The sequence below is a fragment of the Hordeum vulgare genome, chromosome 5H, assembly GCF_904849725.1.
Source record: "Hordeum vulgare subsp. vulgare chromosome 5H, MorexV3_pseudomolecules_assembly, whole genome shotgun sequence".
In the NCBI taxonomy this organism is placed as follows: domain Eukaryota; kingdom Viridiplantae; phylum Streptophyta; class Magnoliopsida; order Poales; family Poaceae; genus Hordeum; species Hordeum vulgare.
In genome coordinates this window covers 7,113,406-7,132,627 of record NC_058522.1, presented here as the reverse complement: position 1 = coordinate 7,132,627, position 19,222 = coordinate 7,113,406, and positions in this window count along the sequence as shown.

Genomic DNA, 19,222 nt, shown 5'->3' with positions numbered 1-19,222 from the left:
TGTGACACAAATGTGCTCATTAATTATAAAACAATATTCAAGAAGTTATGTGTGGTTTGAAAATTCTAAGACATGTATGTATATCTTGCATAGTACAATGTTCCCTTTCTACAGGCCACCCAAAACGATACTCCATTGCTATCTTATATATCTAGTAACTGGAGGAGTAGGGCGTTTTGGGGCTCGGCCTCCATGGAGCACTTTATTTTTGAAAAATGCAGAATTCAAACTGTTCGGTTTTAAAAATATGAAAAATATGCTAGTACACAAGGATGAAATGTATATGTGTGCATAAATTCAGGATGAAATACCTTAAGATGCAATCTGTGCAAAAAGAACAAATTCATGAACTTTTGGGATGAATAGTATAATGTGTTAAAAAACCATAAATTTGTCTTTTTTTGTACAGAACTTGTTTGAATGTATTTTGTCCTAAAAAATTACACGCATGTGTGTTATGCCTCATGTATATCCGTATTTTTCAGATTTTTTAAATTGTAAAAATATGAATTTTGATGATTTTTTTTCCAAAAACCGGCCTTCATGGAAGCCGAGCTCCAAAAGGCATTTTCAGTAACTGGAGGCACTAGCAGAGAGTCATGTCATCTAAGTTGTTTAGATGGTTGTATCTCGAAAATGCAATGATGAATATGGTTCCACGCACCCACACGAGACAGTGAAATAAAATAAAAAGGGAAATAAATCAAAAAATTCTAAAATTCAAGGTTACCAAACTAGATCGGTTGTTCTATTCACATGTGAAGTTTAGCAAATAAATGACACCTGTGATATTATTAACGAAGAAGAAAAAATCGGTTGCGATGGAGCTGCGGCACAGGTGCTCTTGAGGCCTACCGTGGGGATCTCGCGAGCAAGGACTGACGCGGCGGTGTGCGTGCAGGGATGTCCTGGCGCTTCAGCGTGGCGGATCTGATGACGTGATGGTGAATGGTACTCGAACGCTAGGGCAGTGGCCCTGGGCCTCTTCTTCGGCAAAATTGGCTATGGTGTTTGTGTGGGAAGCGACATGGATGGAGCTCGGGGGCTTCGGTGCTCTACGCCAGTACATTGACCCTCGGTTGCAACTGGGATGCTTGGTGCTGGCCGATGCATGGGTTGGCTATTGCTGTTGCGCAAGGCGTCAGATATATCTAGACGTGGCCAGTTTTGACTCCTGCGGTGGAGTTGCAGTAGCCTTGTCGGTGGCTCTACACGGTGCAGGTGGCGGCGGAGGGCTGCTCTCATCGGTTGCTTCGGTCTTTGAGGCGGATGGTGGTTCAGGCGAGTGGTGGATCTCGTATGTCGTTTCGAGGGGGACTTCTGTTGGTTTCTCAAGGTGAATGCCTTGCCCTGTCCTTGGCCGGGGCCGATGGTTGCGAAGTCTGTGGGTGACACACACCTTCTTGGAGGCGTCATTGTTCGAGGACCTCTGACCTCTTTTCTCGCACTCCAGCGGAACCCTTGTTCTAGATTCCTGGTGCATGGCCTCGGGGTTGCGTGAAGGTCAGAGGAGCAGATCCGGATATGATTGCTCGGTGTCAGCTCTGGTTGCTGGGGTGACAAAGCTGGAGGCTCGTCTAGTGCGTAGCCTTGGGGTCGGTATGAAGGTCAGAGTAGCGGCTCTAGATATAGTTGGTAGGTGTCGGCTGTGGTAGCTCAGATGACGAAGCTGGCGGCTCGACTGGTGCATGATCTTGGGGTCGGTGTGTGTGGTTTCCGTATGTATTGTTGGATAAATAAGCAATTTACCAAATGGTTTAAGAGAAATAAACATTAGGTAGAAAAAGATCATAGTAACAGAAATGACACAAGTCATGCAAAGAGAGGAGAGTATACCACAATAACAGGAACAAGGCTTATCAGAAAACTAAAGGATAGTAGGCAAATATTATGTGAACATGTGAACTATACAAAAACATATCTAGAGCAGAAACTAGACCAAGAAACTCTAGCAGGACCTCGTACAGAAAAGTCACGAACACGTATGAAGCAGTGACAGTAGCATTAGCGCTAGCGTTGGTGTTGACGTCGCCCATGTCGTCGAACAGGTTGATGACATCGGGGAAGAAGTCGTTGAGGGAGTCCAGGACTAAGGGGTCCTTGGGCCGCTTACCTTTTTCAATAGGCGGGACTCCTGGGTCGTTCTATCATCATTATTAGGTTCCGGGGAAGTAAAGTGAGGGTGTATTCAAGATGGACTCTTCCAAAGAATTGGCATATACTCCATGGTCACGTGGTGATCGGCATGTTCCCTCCTTGGTGAGTAACCAACATTGTGTAACCTAGAACTCTTGGTATCTATATAAACTAGAGGGCTTTAGTTCATAGGATTGATTAAAAAAATTGGCCTTTACTTGCCTAGGCACCTCATACAGGGCCAGGGTGAGCATCTACAAACCGGAACACTAAAATCGTCCGCGCATACAGTCCGGCCCGAAAAGAAGAGAGAAGGAAAGAAGCCACCTAACCAGGCCCACATTTTGTCTCTATATAACCATGATATCCAAAAATCCTCATATCCATATTAAATATGAAGACCATACGTGGATGTCTAGGCAGCCCTCCATTTATGATGTCGCCCACCCCGAACCATTTTTTCTCTTATTCTTATTCTTTTCATATTCTCTCACTTTCTCTTTGTACCTACCAACCATGTGCATTTGATTAGACAATTTAGGAAGGAAATAGGGGACATGGTTGCATGTATGCATAAAATAAACGTTTGAAAGGGACATGACCTGTTGCCCGGACGTGACCGCGGCCATTTTAGGCCTCATTTTTTATGTTCGCAGTTGTAGATGCTCTTATAGAGTTCGAACCGGATCTTCTCAGACACGTATGCCCTATTATGTTACCCAAAACAATCCATTTGACCAATCTTTTATATGATATTGATGACGAAGAAATCTGCAGGGGCACATATTGTACGGAAGCACACTTGATAGCATTTTAGCACGAACTACAAGCATGGATAATTAGTACGCTCAAGCGTTGCAACCAACAGTAATGGTATAGTACGTCGTCTTCGCCAATAAAGCCATTGTAACAGTGATAGTATTTGACGCAATTAACATATGTAGCAGAAACTTTTGGCCACACAAATTTTTTTCAACCGAAGAAAAACATGATTTTTCATGCAGCTAGTCGCTGAGAAGCATCTATCGATTTCACCGTGGGCGTACAAAAGATTCTTCAGGTGGTCTCGCATGGATGGTTCTGTGGCGACAATATAGCGTTGACATGAGGCGGATGCATTTCCTTATATGCAGAATTGATTGTCTAGAAAATGGAAGTATATATATGCCTAAAATGCTTTTGCTAAAACTGATGTGAATGGTAGACACATATATGTGCACGCACCGCACACCACCATCATACTAGTAGTGGTTCTTAGCAGTGGATATCTATCAACCGGTCAAGCCTGAATGATCCTCATTGTTTGGACTTCGACGTGTGTGCAAAACACAATTCGAGTGTGAGTTAATCACGTTGTCCTGTATACATAGGATTAGGAAAAAAGCCAAACCGTGTCCTAGTAGTATAAGGATACCTAGTCTTAGTCTATTTTCATAGTCCCTTGTGAATGTGTATAAAAGGCACCCTAGGGGTGGTGCTCGTAACACCAGATAATCTAGTAAAGCAATACAAAGTATTACGACAGACTCGACACGAGCCTGTGGCCATCAACTATTCAGTGCCTTCGCGTTTTTACGTTCTTGTTGAGAGAGCCGAGTTGATCCGTTGCCGCATGATTGATCCAATCAACCGAAGCTAGCCGCCTGAAGCATATTCATACGCAAGTCTCTGTCTAGTTGCACGTATGTGTGTACAAGGGCTAATCGATCAAGCTGCTAGTGTGCTTGTTCGAGTTAGCTTTGCACGTAGGAGTGCTGGAGTGTTGCTGCCTGCTAATTTGATCTACGGTTCAAAAACCAACAATTTGTATCAGAGCCTCGAGGATCTAGGATCTACGATGACGGACAACGACGTTGAGTCGGTCAAGTCCGGCAAAGGCGGTCCCAAGGTGAACAAGAACGGCGACAAGGTGAAGAAGGACGGCAAGTCAGCAACCAGTGGTGGAGGAACGGGCGGCGCCAACGTCCAGGCGCATCGCAACATCCCCATCCAGTACCCGATGCTCACCGACGCCAATTATGGTGTGTGGGCGGTGAAGATGAAGATTATTCTCCGATCTCTTCGAGTGTGGGCGGCCATCACGGACGACGACGTCGACGAGGAGCGCGACGAAGATGCCATGGACGCCATAGCCCAGTCTGTGTCGGATTCCGTGCTGATGACATTGGCGGAGTTCGAGACGGCAAGAGAGGCATGGAACGCACTCAAGGAGATGAGGATCGGACAAGATCGTGTCACCAAGGCTCGGGCACAAGTGCTGAAGTGCCAATTTCACAAGTTGCAGATGGAGGAAACTGAATCAGTGAACGACTACCCCATGCGTCTTACTACTCTTGTGGTAGAGATCCGCGCGCTTGGTTCAAAGCTCGAGGAGACCGAGATCGTGGAGAAGTTTTCCAGTTCAGTGACTGATAAATTCGCGTACATCATCGGCACGCTCGAGCGGCTGTACAACGTCGACGACATGATCATAACGGAGGCGATCGGACGCTTGCGGAGATGGGAAGAAAATACTCGTGGCTGTCGAAAAGGCAAAGGAGGAGGTAGTGACCAACTCATGTACTCGCGCGCAGATTGGGAGGCCCCAAGTAGCAAAGGAAGGCGTGATGGCAACGAAGGCTCAAGCAACGCAACGCGCGGCGGACAAACCAGAGAAGGCAAAGGAAAAGGCAAGCCACAAGGTCGTGGTAAGGCTGAACAATCTAAAGGGTCACTTTGCAAAGGATTGTCTGGAGCCTGACAAATGGGAGATCAAGGCAAATTTGGCAAAGCAGGAAGACGAACGTCCAGGTCTTCTGATGGCCAAAGTTTGTGATCTCGCTGAAACGGTGGTTGTGAAACCAAGCATGAAGGTGCTACTTCATGAGAAGAGAGTGACACCAAAGTTAACCGGTGATCAGAACGTGTCGTGGTATCTTGGCACGGGTGCCAGTAACCACATGACGGGGTGCAAGGAGAAATTCCTCGAGTTGGAAGACAATGTTGAAGGCTCGGTCAAGTTCGGTGATGGTTCAGCTTTGGAGATTTGCGGGCAAGGATTTGTCCTCTTCGAGGGTCTCACACGCTAACATCGCATACTCACCGGAGTGTACTATATCCCACGGCTTCGCAACAACATCATCTACATTGGGAAGCTTGACGAGAATGGATGCAAGGTGAATATCGAGAACGGAGTGATGACGATCTTCGACGACCTCCGAAACGTGCTAGCTCGTGTTACTCGCACACGGAACAGGCTCTATATCCTCAACCTTGATCAATCTCAACCGAAGTGTTGGCTCGCCAAGAGTGATGATGATTCGTGGTTATGGCATGCTAGATTTGGACATGTTAACTTCTACGCCTTGAAGAAGATGTCAAAGATGGAGATGTTATTCGGGATGCCAGTTATCGACCATGTTGATCGAGTATGTGACGGGTGCTTGGTTGGAAAAGAGCACCGCAGGCCGTTCCCTGCTCAGTCTACCTATCGTGCAAGTGATGCACTCGAGCTGCTCCAGGGTGATCTATGTGGCCCTATCACCCCGGAAACTCACGGAGGAAAGAAGTACTTCTTCCTTGTGGTAGATGACTACTCGAGATATATGTGAGTCGTTCTCCTACGATCTAAAGATGAGGCGTTTGAAGCGTTGAAGAAGCTAAAGGCTCCAACGGAGATGGAACACAAGTTGAAAGTTCGCGCTCTACGGAGAGATCGCGGCAGAGAGTTTACGTCGAACGAGTTCAACAACTACTGCGAGAAGATTGGCATAAAAAGGATAGGTTTGAAGTGGGTTTACAAGTTAAAGAAGGACACGGAGGGTGCCACTGTGAAGTACAAAGCAAGAATCGTTGCAAAGGGCTACGTACAACGTCAAGGAGTTGACTATGATGAGGTGTTTGCACCGTTTACTCGACTCAAGACGGTGAGAGTGCTCCTAGCTTTGGCAGCACAAGAAGATTGGAAGGTTCATCATATGGATGTTAAATCCCCTTTCCTCAACGGCGATCTCACAGAAGAAGTGTACGTAGAACAACCCCTTAGCTACGAGAAGAAAGACGAACAAACGGAAGTTGACAATCTCAAGAAGGCACTTTATTAGCTTATGCAAGCGCCAAGAGCTTGGAATTCAAAGTTAGACCAAAGTATGGTCACGCTCAGGTTCAAAAGATGTGCCCTCGATGATCCAAAGGACAGTCTACAAAGCACCAAAGAAGAGGTGAAGATTGAAGACACGACCAAAAAGGAGTGTTGTCATCAAGCTACGGACGAGCCGACGACAGTAAAGACGGTCCATGAAATGTTGCAAGGGACGGCAAAGGCCATGACGATGATAACAGTTATGAGAAGCAGCAACGTGTTTGGGACCCAGGTCGGAAGTAAGGACATCGTGATTAGGGGGTGAATGTGAGTTAATCACGTTGCCCTGTACACATAGGATTAGGAAAAAAGCCAAACCTGGTCCTATTAGTATTAGGATACCTAGTCCTAGTCTATTTCCATAGTCGCTTGTGGATGTGTATAAAAGGCACTCTATGTTGGAAATATGCCCTAGAGGCAATAATAAATTAGTTATTATTATATTTCTTAGTTCATGATAATCGTTTACTATCCATGCGATAATTGTATTGATTGGCAACACAATACTTGTGTGGATACATAGACAAAACACTGTCCCTAGTAAGCCTCTAGTTGACTAGCTCGTTGATCAAAGATGGTCAAGGTTTCCTGGCCATAGGCAAGTGTTGTCACTTGATAACGGGATCACATCATTAGGAGAATCATGTGATGGACTAGACCCAAACTAATAGACGTAGCATGTTGATCGTGTCATTTTGTTGCTACTGTTTTCTGCGTGTCAAGTATTTGTTCCTATGACCATGAGATCATATAACTCACGGACAGCGGAGGAATGCTTTGTGTGTATCAAACGTCGCAACGTAACTGGGTGACTATAAAGATGCTCTACAGGTATCTCCGAAGGTGTTCGTTGAGTTAGTATGGATCGATACTGGGATTTGTCACTCCGTGTGACGGAGAGGTATCTCGGGGCCCACTCGGTAATACAACATCACACACAAGCCTTGCAAGCAATGTAACTTAGTGTAAGTTGCGGGATCTTGTATTACGGAACGAGTAAAGAGACTTGCCGGTAAACGAGATTGAAATAGGTATACGGATACTGACGATCGAATCTCGGGCAAGTAACGTATCGAAGGACAAAGGGAATGACATACGGGATTATATGAATCCTTGGCACTGAGGTTCAAACGATAAGATCTTCGTAGAATATGTAGGATCCAATATGGGCATCCAGGTCCCGCTATTGGATATTGACCGAGGAGTCTCTCGGGTCATGTCTACATAGTTCTCGAACCCGCAGGGTCTGCACACTTAAGGTTCGACGTTGTTTTATGCGTATTTGAGTTATATGGTTGGTTACCGAATGTTGTTCGGAGTCCCGGATGAGATCACGGACGTCACGAGGGTTTTCGGAATGGTCCGGAAACGAAGACTGATATATAGGATGACCTCATTTGATTACCGGAAGGTTTTCGGAGTTACCGGGAATGTACCAAGAATGACGAATGGGTTCCGGGAGTTCACCGGGGGGGGGGGGCAACCCACCCCGGGGAAGCCCATAGGCCTTGAGGGTGGCACACCAGCCCTTAGTGGGCTGGTGGGGCAGCCCAAAAGGGCCATATGCGCCTAGGAAAGAAAATCAAAGAGAAAAGAAAAAAAAGGAGGTGGGAAGGGAAGGAAGGACTCCCACCCACCAAACCAAGTCCAACTCGGTTTGGGGGGAGCCTTCCCCCTTGGACTCGGCCGACCCCCCCAAGGCAAGGTCCCCTCCCTCCCACCTATATATACGGAGGTTTTAGGGCTGATTTGAGACGACTTTTCCACGGCAGCCTACCCATTACCTCCATGGTTTTTCCTCTAGATCGTGTTTCTGCGGAGCTCGGGCGGAGCCCTGCTGAGACAAGGTCATCACCAACCTCCGGAGCGCCGTCACGCTGCCGGAGAACTCTTCTACCTCTCCGTCTCTCTTGCTGGATCAAGAAGGCCGAGATCATCGTCGAGCTGTACGTGTGCTGAACGCGGAGGTGCCGTCCGTTCGGTACTAGATCGTGGACTGATCGCGGGATTGTTCGCGGGGCGGATCGAGGGGCGTGAGGACGTTCCACTACATCAACTGCGTTCACTAACGCTTTTGCTGTACGGTCTACAAGGGTACGTAGATCACTCATCCCCTCTCGTAGATGGACATCACCATGATAGGTCTTCGTGCGCGTAGGAAATTTTTTGTTTCCCATGCGACGTTCCCCAACAGTGGCATCATGAGCTAGGTTCATGCGTAGATGTCTTCTCGAGTAGAACACAAAAGTTTTTGTGGGCGGTGATGTGCATTTTCCTGCCCTCCTTAGTCTTTTCTTGATTCCGCGGTATTGTTGGATCGAAGCGGCTCGGATCGACATTACTCGTACGCTTACGAGAGACTGGTTTCATCGCTACGAGTAACTCCGTTGCTCAAAGATGACTGGCGGGTGTCAGTTTCTCCAACTTTAGTTGAATCAGATTTGACCGAGGAGGTCCTTGGATGAGGTTAAATAGCAACTCATATATCTCCATTGTGGTGTTTGCGTAAGTAAGATGCGATCCTACTAGATACCCATGGTCACCACGTAAAACATGCAACAACAAAATTAGAGGACGTCTAACTTGTTTTGCAGGGTATGCTTGTGATGTGATATGGCCAACGATGTGATGTGATATATTGGACGTATGAGATGATCATGTTGTAATAGATAATATTGACTTGCACGTCGATGGTACGGCAACCGGCAGGAGCCATAGGGTTGTCTTTATACTAACGTTTGTGCTTGCAGATGCGTTTACTATTTTGCTAGGATGTAGCTTTAGTAGTAATAGCATGAGTAGCACGACAACCCCTATGGCGACACGTTGATGGAGATCATGGTGTGACGCCGGTGACAAGAAGATCGTGCCGGTGCTTTGGTGATGGAGATCAAGAAGCACAAGATGATGGCCATATCATGTCACTTATGAATTTCATGTGATGTTAATCCTTTTATGCACCTTATTTTGCGTAGAACGACGGTAGCATTATGAGGTGATCTCTCACTAAAATTTCAAGATGAAATTGTGTTCTCCCCGACTGTTCACCGTTGCGACAGTTCGTCGTTTCGAGACACCACGTGATGATCGGGTGTGATAGACTCAACGTTCACATACAACGGGTGCAAAACAGTTGCGCACGCGGAACACTCGGGTTAAGCTTGACCAGCCTAGCATGTGCAGACATGGCCTCGGAACACATGAGACCGAAAGGTCGAGCATGAATCGTATAATTGATATGATTAGCATAGAGATGCTTACCACTGAAACTATTCTCGACTCACGTGATGATCGGACTTGAGATAGTGGATTTGGATCATGTACCACTCAAATGACTAGAGAGATGTACTTTTTGAGTGGGAGTTCTTAAGTAATATGATTAATTGAACTAATTGTCATGAACATAGTCTAAATGGTCTTTGCGAATTACGATGTAGCTTGCGCTATAGCTCTACTATTTTTTATATGTTCCTAGAGAAAATTTAGTTGAAAGTTGATAGTAGCAAACTTTGCAGACTAAGTCTGTAAAACCGAGGATTGTCCTCATTGCTGCACAGAAGGCTTATGCACCACTAGGTGTGCTGCACCTCGAGCGTCGTCTGTGGATGCTGTGAACATCCGACATACACGTTTCTGATGACTACACGATAGTTCAGTGCAAAATACTTAATGGCTTAGAAGCAAGGCGCCGAAGACGTTTTGAAACGTCGCGGAACATAAGTGATGTTCTAAAGAGATGAAATTGTGATTTCATGTTTGTGCCCTTGTTAAGAGGTACAAGACCTCCGACAAGATTCTTTGTCCACAAAGTAAAGGAGAAAATCTCAATCGTTGAGCGTGTGCTCAGATTGTCTGAGTACGACAATCGCTTGAATCAAGTGGGAGTTAATCTTCCAGATGAGATAGTGATGGTTCTCCAAAGTCACTGCCACCAAGCTGTGAGAGCTTCGTGATGAACTATAACACATCAAGGATAGATACAATGATCCTTGAGCGATTCGTGATGTTTGACACTGCGAAAGTAGAAATCAAGAAGGAGCATCAATAGTTGATGGTTAGTAAAACCACTAAGTTTCAAGAAAAGGCAAGGGCTAGAAGGGATACTTTGTGAAACGGCAAAACCGTTGCTGCACTAATGAAGAGACCCAAGATTAAACCCAAACCCGAGACTAAGTGCTTCTGTAATGAGGGGAACAGTCACTGAGGCAGAGCAACTCTAGATACTTGGCAGATAAGAAGGCTGGCAAAAGTCGAAAGAAGTATATTTGATATACATGATGTTGATGTGTACTTTACTAGTACTCCTAGTAGCATGAGGATATTGGATACCGATTCGGTTGCTAAGTGATTAGTGACACGAAATGATAGCTACGGCATAAACAGAGACTAGCTAAAGGCGAGGTGACGATACATGTTGGAAGTGTTTCCAAGGTTGATATGATCAAACGTCACACGCTCCCTCTATCATCGGGATTGGTGGTGAAACCCAAATAATTGTTATTTGGTGTTTGCGTTGAGCATGAACATGATTGGATCGTGTTTATTGCAATACGATTATTCATTTAAAAGAATAATAGTTATCCTATTTGCTTGAATAATCACCTTCAATGGTTTATTGAATCTCGATTGTAGTGTTACACATGTTCATGATATTGGTTCCAAAAGAAACGAGGTAATGATGATAGTACCACTTACTTGTGGCACTGCCGCTTGAGTCATGTTGGTATAAATTGCATGAAGAGGCTCCATGCTGATGGATCTTTATACTCACTTGATTTTGAATCACTAGTGACATGCAAATCATACCACATGAGCAAGGCCTAGTTTTCATTGAGATGAAACAAGATAGTAACTTGTTGGAAGTGATACATTTTGATGTATGCAGTCCAATGGGTGCTGAGGCACGCAGTGGATATCATTATGTTCTTACTTCAATGACGATTTAAGTAGATGCAAGAGTATTTACTTAATGAATCACAAGTCTGAAATATTGAAAAGTTCAATTATGTTTCAGAGTGAAGTTCGTCGTAACAAGAGGATAAACTGTCTACGATATGATCATAGAAATGAATATCTGAGTTACGAGTTTTGGTACGCAGTTAAGACAATGTGGAAATTGTTTCGCAGTTCATGTCACCTGGAACATCATAGTGTGATGATGTGTCTGAATGTCATAGCCACGCACTATTTGGTATGGTGCATGCTAAGATGTCTCTTATCGAATTACCACTATCGTTTATGGGTTATGCATTAAATACAACCGCATTCACTTTAAATAGGGCACCGCGTATTTCCGTTGAGATGACACAGTATAGACTGAGGTTTAGAGAAATCTAAACTGTCGTTTCATGAAAGTTTGGGGCTTTGACACTTATGTGAAAAAGTTTCAGTCTGATAAGCTCGAACCCAAAGCGGATAAATGCATCTTCATAGGATATCCAAAACAGTTGGGTACATCTCCTATCTCAGATCCGAAAGCAAAGTGTTTGTTTCTAGAAACGGATCCTTTCTCGAGGAAAGGTTTCTCTCGAAAGAATTGAGTGGGAGGGTAGTAGAACTTGATGAGGTTATTGAACCATCACTTCAACCAGATTGTAGCAGGGCGCAGGAAGTTGTTCCTGTGGCGCCTACACCAATTGAAGTGAAAGCTGATGATGGTGATCATCAAGCATCGGATCAAGTTACTACAAACCTCATAGGTCGACAAGGTCGCATACTGCTGCAGAGTATTACGGTAACCCTGTCTTGGAGGTCATGTTGTTGAGCAACAGTGAACCTACGAGTTATGGAGAAAGCGATGGTGGGCCCAGATTCTGACAAATGGCTGGAAGCCATGAAATCCGAGAGAGGATCCATGTGTGAAAACAAAGTGTAGACTTTGGTAGAACTACTTGATGGTCATAGGACTATTGAGTAAAATGGATCTTTAAAAGAAGACAAATGATGATGGTGATAAGTCACTATTAAGAAAAGCTCGACTTGTCGCAAAGATGTTTTCAACAAGATCAAACAGTTGACTATGATGAGACTTTCTCACTCGTAGCGATGCTAAAGGTCTGCTAGAATTATGTTAGTTGATGATGCATTATTTATGAAATATTGCACGTAGGATGTCAAAACATTGTTTTCTCGACGGTTTCCTTGAGCAAACATTGTATGTGATACAACCAGAAGGTTTTGTCGATCCTAAAGATACTAGCAAGTATGCAAGCTCCAGTGATCCTTCAATGGACTGGTGCAAGCATCTCGGAGTTGGAATATACACTTTGATGAGATGATCAAAGATTTTGGGTTTGTACAAGGTTTATGAGAAACTTGTATTTCCAAAGAAGTGAGTGGGAGCACTATAGAATTTCTGATAAGTATATGTGGTTGACATATTGTGGATCAGAAGTAATGTAGAATTTCTGCAAAGCATACAAGGTTGTTTGAAAGGAGTTTTCAAAGGAGTACCTGAATTGCGCTACTTGAACATTGAGAATCAAAGATCTATGGAGATGGATCGAAAGCGCTTAATGGAAGTTTCGACAAGATGCATGCCATGACAAGTTTTTGAAGGAGTTCAAAATAGATCAGTAAAGAAGGAGTTCTTGGTTGCGTTGTGCGGTGTGAATTTGAGTGAGACTCAAAACCCGACCCCGACAGAATAAAGAGAATAGACGAAGGTCGTCTTCTATGCCTTAGTCGTAGAATCTGAAGTATGCCATGTTGTGTACCGCACCTGATGTGTGCCTTGACTCAAGGTCTGTTGAGAGGTACAGAGAGTGATCCATGATTGAATCACTAGCAGCGGTCAAAATTTATCCTTAGTAACTAATGGACTAAGGAATTTTTCTCGATTATGGAGGTGGTTAAAGAGTTCGTCGTAAAGGGTTACGTCGATGCAAGCTTTGACACTAATCCGAATAACTATGAGTAGTGAAACAGATTCGCATAGTAGAGTAGATATTTGGAGCATTTCCGAATAGCACATAGTAGCAGCATCTATAAGATGACATAAAGATTTGTAAAGAACGCACGGATCTGAAAGTTTCAGAACCGTTGACTGAAACCTCTCTCACGAGCAAGACGTGATCAGACCCCATAACTATATGGGTGTTGGATTCGTTGGAATCACATGGTGATGTGAACTAGATTATTGACTCTAGTGCAAGTGGGAGACTGTTGGAAATATGCCCTAGAGGCAATAATAAATTAGTTATTATTATATTTCTTAGTTCATGATAATCGTTTATTATCCATGCTATAATTGTATTGATTGGAAACACAATACTTGTGTGGATACATAGACAAAACATTGTCCCTAGTAAGCCTCTAGTTGACTAGCTCGTTGATCAAAGATGGTCAAGGTTTCCTGGCCATAGGCAGGTGTTGTCACTTGATAACGGGATCACATCATTAGGAGAATCATGTGATGGACTAGACCCAAACTAATAGACATAGCATGTTGATCGTGTCATTTTGTTGCTACTGTTTTCTGCGTGTCAAGTATTTGTTCCTATGACCATGAGATCATATAACTCACGGACACCGGAGAAATGCTTTGTGTGTATCAAACGTCGCAACGTAACTGGGTGACTATAAAGATGCTCTACAGGTATCTCCGAAGGTGTTCGTTGAGTTAGTATGGATCGAGACTGGGATTTGTCACTCCATGTGACGGAGAGGTATCTCGGGGCCCACTCGGTAATACAACATCACACACAAGCCTTGCAAGCAATGTAACTTAGTGTAAGTTGCGGGATCTTGTATTACGGAACGAGTAAAGAGACTTGCCGGTAAACGAGATTGAAATAGGTATACGGATACTGACGATCGAATCTCGGGCAAGTAACATACCGAAGGACAAAGGGAATGACATACGGGATTATATGAATCCTTGGCACTGAGGTTCAAACGATAAGATCTTCGTAGAATATGTAGGATCCAATATGGGCATCCAGGTCCCGCTATTGGATATTGACCGAGGAGTCTCTCGGGTCATGTCTACATAGTTCTCTAACCCGCAGGGTCTGCACACTTAAGGTTCGACGTTGTTTTATGCGTATTTGAGTTATATGGTCGGTTACCGAATGTTGTTCGGAGTCCCGGATGAGATCACGAACGTCACGAGGGTTTCCGGAATGGTCCGGAAACGAAGATTGATATATAGGATGACCTCATTTGATTACCGGAAGGTTTTTGGAGTTACCGGGAATGTACCGGGAATGACGAATGGGTTCTGGGAGTTCACCGGGGAGGGCAACCCACCCCGGGGAAGCCCATAGGCCTTGAGGGTGGCACACCAGCCCTTAGTGGGCTGGTGGGGCAGCCCAAAAGGGCCCTATGCGCCTAGGAAAGAAAATCAAAGAGAAAATAAAAAAAAGGAGTGGGAAGGGAAGGAAGGACTCCCACCCACCAAACCAAGTCCAACTCGGTTTGGGGGGGAGCCTTCCCCCTTGGACTCGGCCGACCCCCCAAGGCAAGGTCCCCTCCCTCCCACCTATATATACGGAGGTTTTAGGGCTGATTTGAGACGACTTTTCCACGGCAGCCCGACCACATACCTCCACGGTTTTTCCTATAGATCACGTTTCTACGGAGCTCGGGCGGAGCCCTGCTGAGACAAGGTCATCACCAACCTCCGGAGCGCCGTCACGCTGCCGGAGAACTCTTCTACCTCTCCGTCTCTCTTGCTGGATCAAGAAGGCCGAGATCATTGTCGAGCTGTACGTGTGCTGAACGCGGAGGTGCCGTTCGTTCGGTACTAGATCGTGGACTGATCGCGGGATTGTTCGCGGCGAGGATCGAGGGACGTGAGGACGTTCCACTACATCAACCGCGTTCACTAACGCTTCTGCTGTACGATCTACAAGGGTACGTAGATCACTCATCCCCTCTCGTAGATGGACATCACCATGATAGGTCTTCGTGCGGGTAAGAAATTTTTTGTTTCCCATGCGACGTTCCCCAACACCCTAGGGGTGGTGCTTGTAACACCAGATCAGATAACAAAGAAATACAAAGTATTATGATAGGCTCAACACGAGCCTGTGGCCATCAACGATTCAGTGCCTTCGCGTTTTTACGTTCTTGTTGAGAGAGCCGAGTTGATCCGTTGCCGCGTGATTGATCCAATCAACCGAAGCTAGCCGGCTAAAGCGTATTCATACGCAAGTCTCTGGCTAGTTGCACGTACGTGTGTACAAGGGCTAATCGATCAAGCTGCTAGTGTGCTTGTTCGAGTTAGCTTTGCACGTACACATACGTGGTGCTCCTGGAAAGCTAGTTGCACGTACATCATTTTTAGCCCTTATGTGTACGTGCAAAGCTAACACGAACAAGCACACTAACAGCTTGATCGATTAGCCCTTATACACACGTACGTGCAACTAATCAGAGACTTGCGTATGAATACGTTTCAGCCGACTAGCTTCGGTTGATTGGATCAATCACGTGGCAACGGATCAACTTGGCTCTCTCAACAAGAACGTAAAAACGCAAAGGTACTGAATCGTTGATGGCCACAGGCTCGTGTCGCGCCTGTCGTAATACTTTGTATTGCTTTGCTATCTGATCTGGTGTTACAAGCACCACCCCTAGGGTGCCTTTTATACACATCCACAAGGGGCTATGGAAATAGACTAGGATTAGGTATCCTAATACTACTAGAACTCGGTTTGGCTTTTTTCCTAATCCTATGTGTATAGGGCAACGTGATTAACTCACATTCACCCCCTTATCACGATGTCCTTACTTCCGACCTGGGTCCCAAACACGATTGCTGCTTCTCATAACTGTTATCATTGGCATGGCCTTTGCCGTCCCTTGCAGCATTTTATGTACCGTCTTTACTGTCGTCGGCTCGTCCGTAGCTCGATGACAACACTCCTTTTTGGTCGTGTCTTCAATCTTCACCTCTTCTTCGGTGCTTTGTAGACTGTCCTTCGGATCATAGAGGGCACATCTTTTGAACCTGAGCGTTACCATACTTTGGTCTAACTTTGAATTCCAAGCTCTTGGCGCTTGCATCAGACCGTAAAGTGCCTTCTTGAGCTTCTCAACTTCCGCTTGTTCGTCTTTCTTCTCGTAGCTGAGGGGTTGTTCTACGTACACTTCTTCTGTGAGATCTCCATTGAGGAAAGCGGATTTAACATCCATATGATGAACCTTCAAATCCTCTTGTGCTGCCAAATCTAGGAGCACTCTCACCGTCTCGAGTCGAGCAACCGGTGCAAACACCTCATCATAGTCAACTCCTTGATGTTGTACGCAGCCCTTTGCAATGAGTCTTGCTTTGTACTTCACAGTGGCACCCTCCATGTCCTTCTTTAATTTGTAAACCCACTTCAAACATATCGCCTTTTGGTTTGGAGGTGGGGTTACCAAAGTCCACGTGTCATTACTCTCAATCGCCTTCATCTCCTCATCCATGGCGTGCATCCAGCTAGGACTTTTGCTCGCCTCTACAAAGTTCGCCGGCTCCTCAACTCCGAGCAGACATAGTCCGGAGTACTCGAGCATAACTGGCTTTGTGTACTTGTAGACGTTTTTGAGGGTCTTGTAGCGACGAGGCCCTGAGGAGTCCATTGTGGCTTGCGAAGGAGGTGACACAAATTGTGTCGATGTTGATGCACTTGAGGGAGATGGCAGAGTCCCGAGCGTGTCATCGACATCCGCGTCGTCGGCGTAGTCGTCGTGACCGTGACCATCATCTTGATTGTCGTCGTCACTATGCGCATCGTTGTCGATGTTGTCGTCGAGATCTCCGCCTGTGTCGTGCGCGGCGTTGTCGCTATCTCCTTGCGACCTATGCACGTCGTCGTCGGTGTTGGCACCATGATGATCACTAACATTGTGGTCACCTTGGTTTGGCGTCTTGCCAACCACCTGGACATCCTCCCCTACATCATCATCAGTTGGAAATTCTACTGTGAATATGTTACCGTTTGGAGCATCGTCAGTTGCGGCACTCCAATTCCACGGTTGATTTTCTTCAAACACGACGTCGCGTGAAATCCGTAGACGCTTGGTTTGTCGATCGTAGAAGCGGTATGCCTTGGTGCCGGAACTCCTCTCGTATCCGATGAACACCATCTTGGTGCTACGATCGACAAGCTTTGAGAGATGTGGCTCCGCCGTCTTCACATGTGCCACACACCCGAACGTCCGTAGATGAGACACATTCGGCTTACGTCCGTAAATTGCTTCATACGGAGTCTAGCCGAGCACCACCTTTGTTGGAGCCCGGTTGAGAAGATAGACCGCCGTCGAGACAGCTTCTCCTCAAAAAGTCCCAACAGGTTCTTGCTCTTGAGTAAACTCCTTGCCATGTCAACGACGGTTCGGTTGCGCCTTTCAACGACCCCGTTCTGCTGCGGCGTGTAAGGTGCCGTGAGGAACCTTTTTCTGCCAATCTTCTCGTAGTAGTCGTTGAATTGGTTCGACGTAAACTCTCCGCCGCGATCTATCCTAGAGCGCGAACCTTCAACTTGTGCTCCATCTCCGTTGCACCCTTCAGCTTCTTGAACGCTTCAAACGCCTCATCTTTAGATCATAGGAGAACGACCCACATATATCTCGAGTAGTCGTCTACCACAAGGAAGAAATACTTCTTTCTTGCGTGAGTTGCCGGGGTGATAGGGCCACATAGATCACCATGGAGCAGCTCGAGTGCATCACTTACACGATAGGTAGACTCAGCAGGGAACAACCTGTGGTGCTGTTTTCCAACCAAGCACCCGTCACATACTCGGTCAACATGGTCAATAACTGGCATCCGGGATACCATCTCCATCTTTGACATCTTCTTCATAGCGTAGAAGTTAACGTGTCCAAATCTAGCATGCCATAACCACGAATCATCATCACTCTTGGCGAGCCAACACTCCGGTTGAGATTGACCAAGGTTGAGGATATAGAGCCTGTTCCGCGTGCGAGTAACACGAGCTAGCACGTTTCGGAGGTTGTCGAAGATCGTCATCACTCCGTTCTGGATATCCACCTTGCATCCATTCTCGTCAAGCTTCCCAATAGAGATGATGTTGTTGCGAAGTCGTGGGATGTAGTACACTCCGGTGAGTATGCGATGTTCGCCTGTGAGACCCTCGAAGAGGACAAATCGTTGCCCACAAATCTCCACATTTGAACCATCACCAAACTTTACCGAGCCTTCAACATCATATTCCAGCTCGAGAAATTTCTCCTTGCATCCGTCATGTGGTTACTGGCACACGTGTCGAGATACCACGACACATTATGATCCCCGAATAACTTAGTTGTCACAGTCTTCTCATGAAGTAGCAGCTTCTGGCTTGGTTTCACAACCACCGTTTCAGCGAGATCACAAACTTCGGCCATCAGAAGACCTGGACCTTCGTCTTCCTGCTTTGCCAAATTAGCCTTGATCTCCCGCTTGTCAGGCTCCGGACGATTCTTTGCAAAGTGACCCATCTCGTTGCAGTTATAACACTTGACCTCGGACATATCCAAGTAACGTTACTTCCACCCTTTAGATCGGTCTGCCTTACCACGACCTTGTGGCTTGCCTTTTCCTTTGCCTTCTCCGGTTTGTCCGCCGCGCATTGCGTTGCTTGAGCCTTCGTTGCTATCACGCCTTCCTTTTCTACTTGGGGACTCCCAATCTGCACGCGAGTACATGAGTTGGTCACTACCTCCTCCGTTGCCTTTTCGACAACCACGAGCATTCTCTTCTCACGTCTGCAGGCGTCCGATCGCCTCCGTTATGGTCATGTCGTCGATGTCGTAAAGCTGCTCGAGCGTGCCGATGATGTACGTGAATTTGTCAGTCATCGAACTGAAAAATTTATCCACAATCTCGGTCTCCTCAAGCTTTGCACCAAGCGCGCGGATCTCTCCCACCAAAGTAGTAAGACGCATGGCGTAGTCGCTCACCGATTCAGTTTCCTCCATCTGCAACTTGTGAAATTGGCGCTTCAGCACTTGTGCCCGAGCCTTGGTGACGCG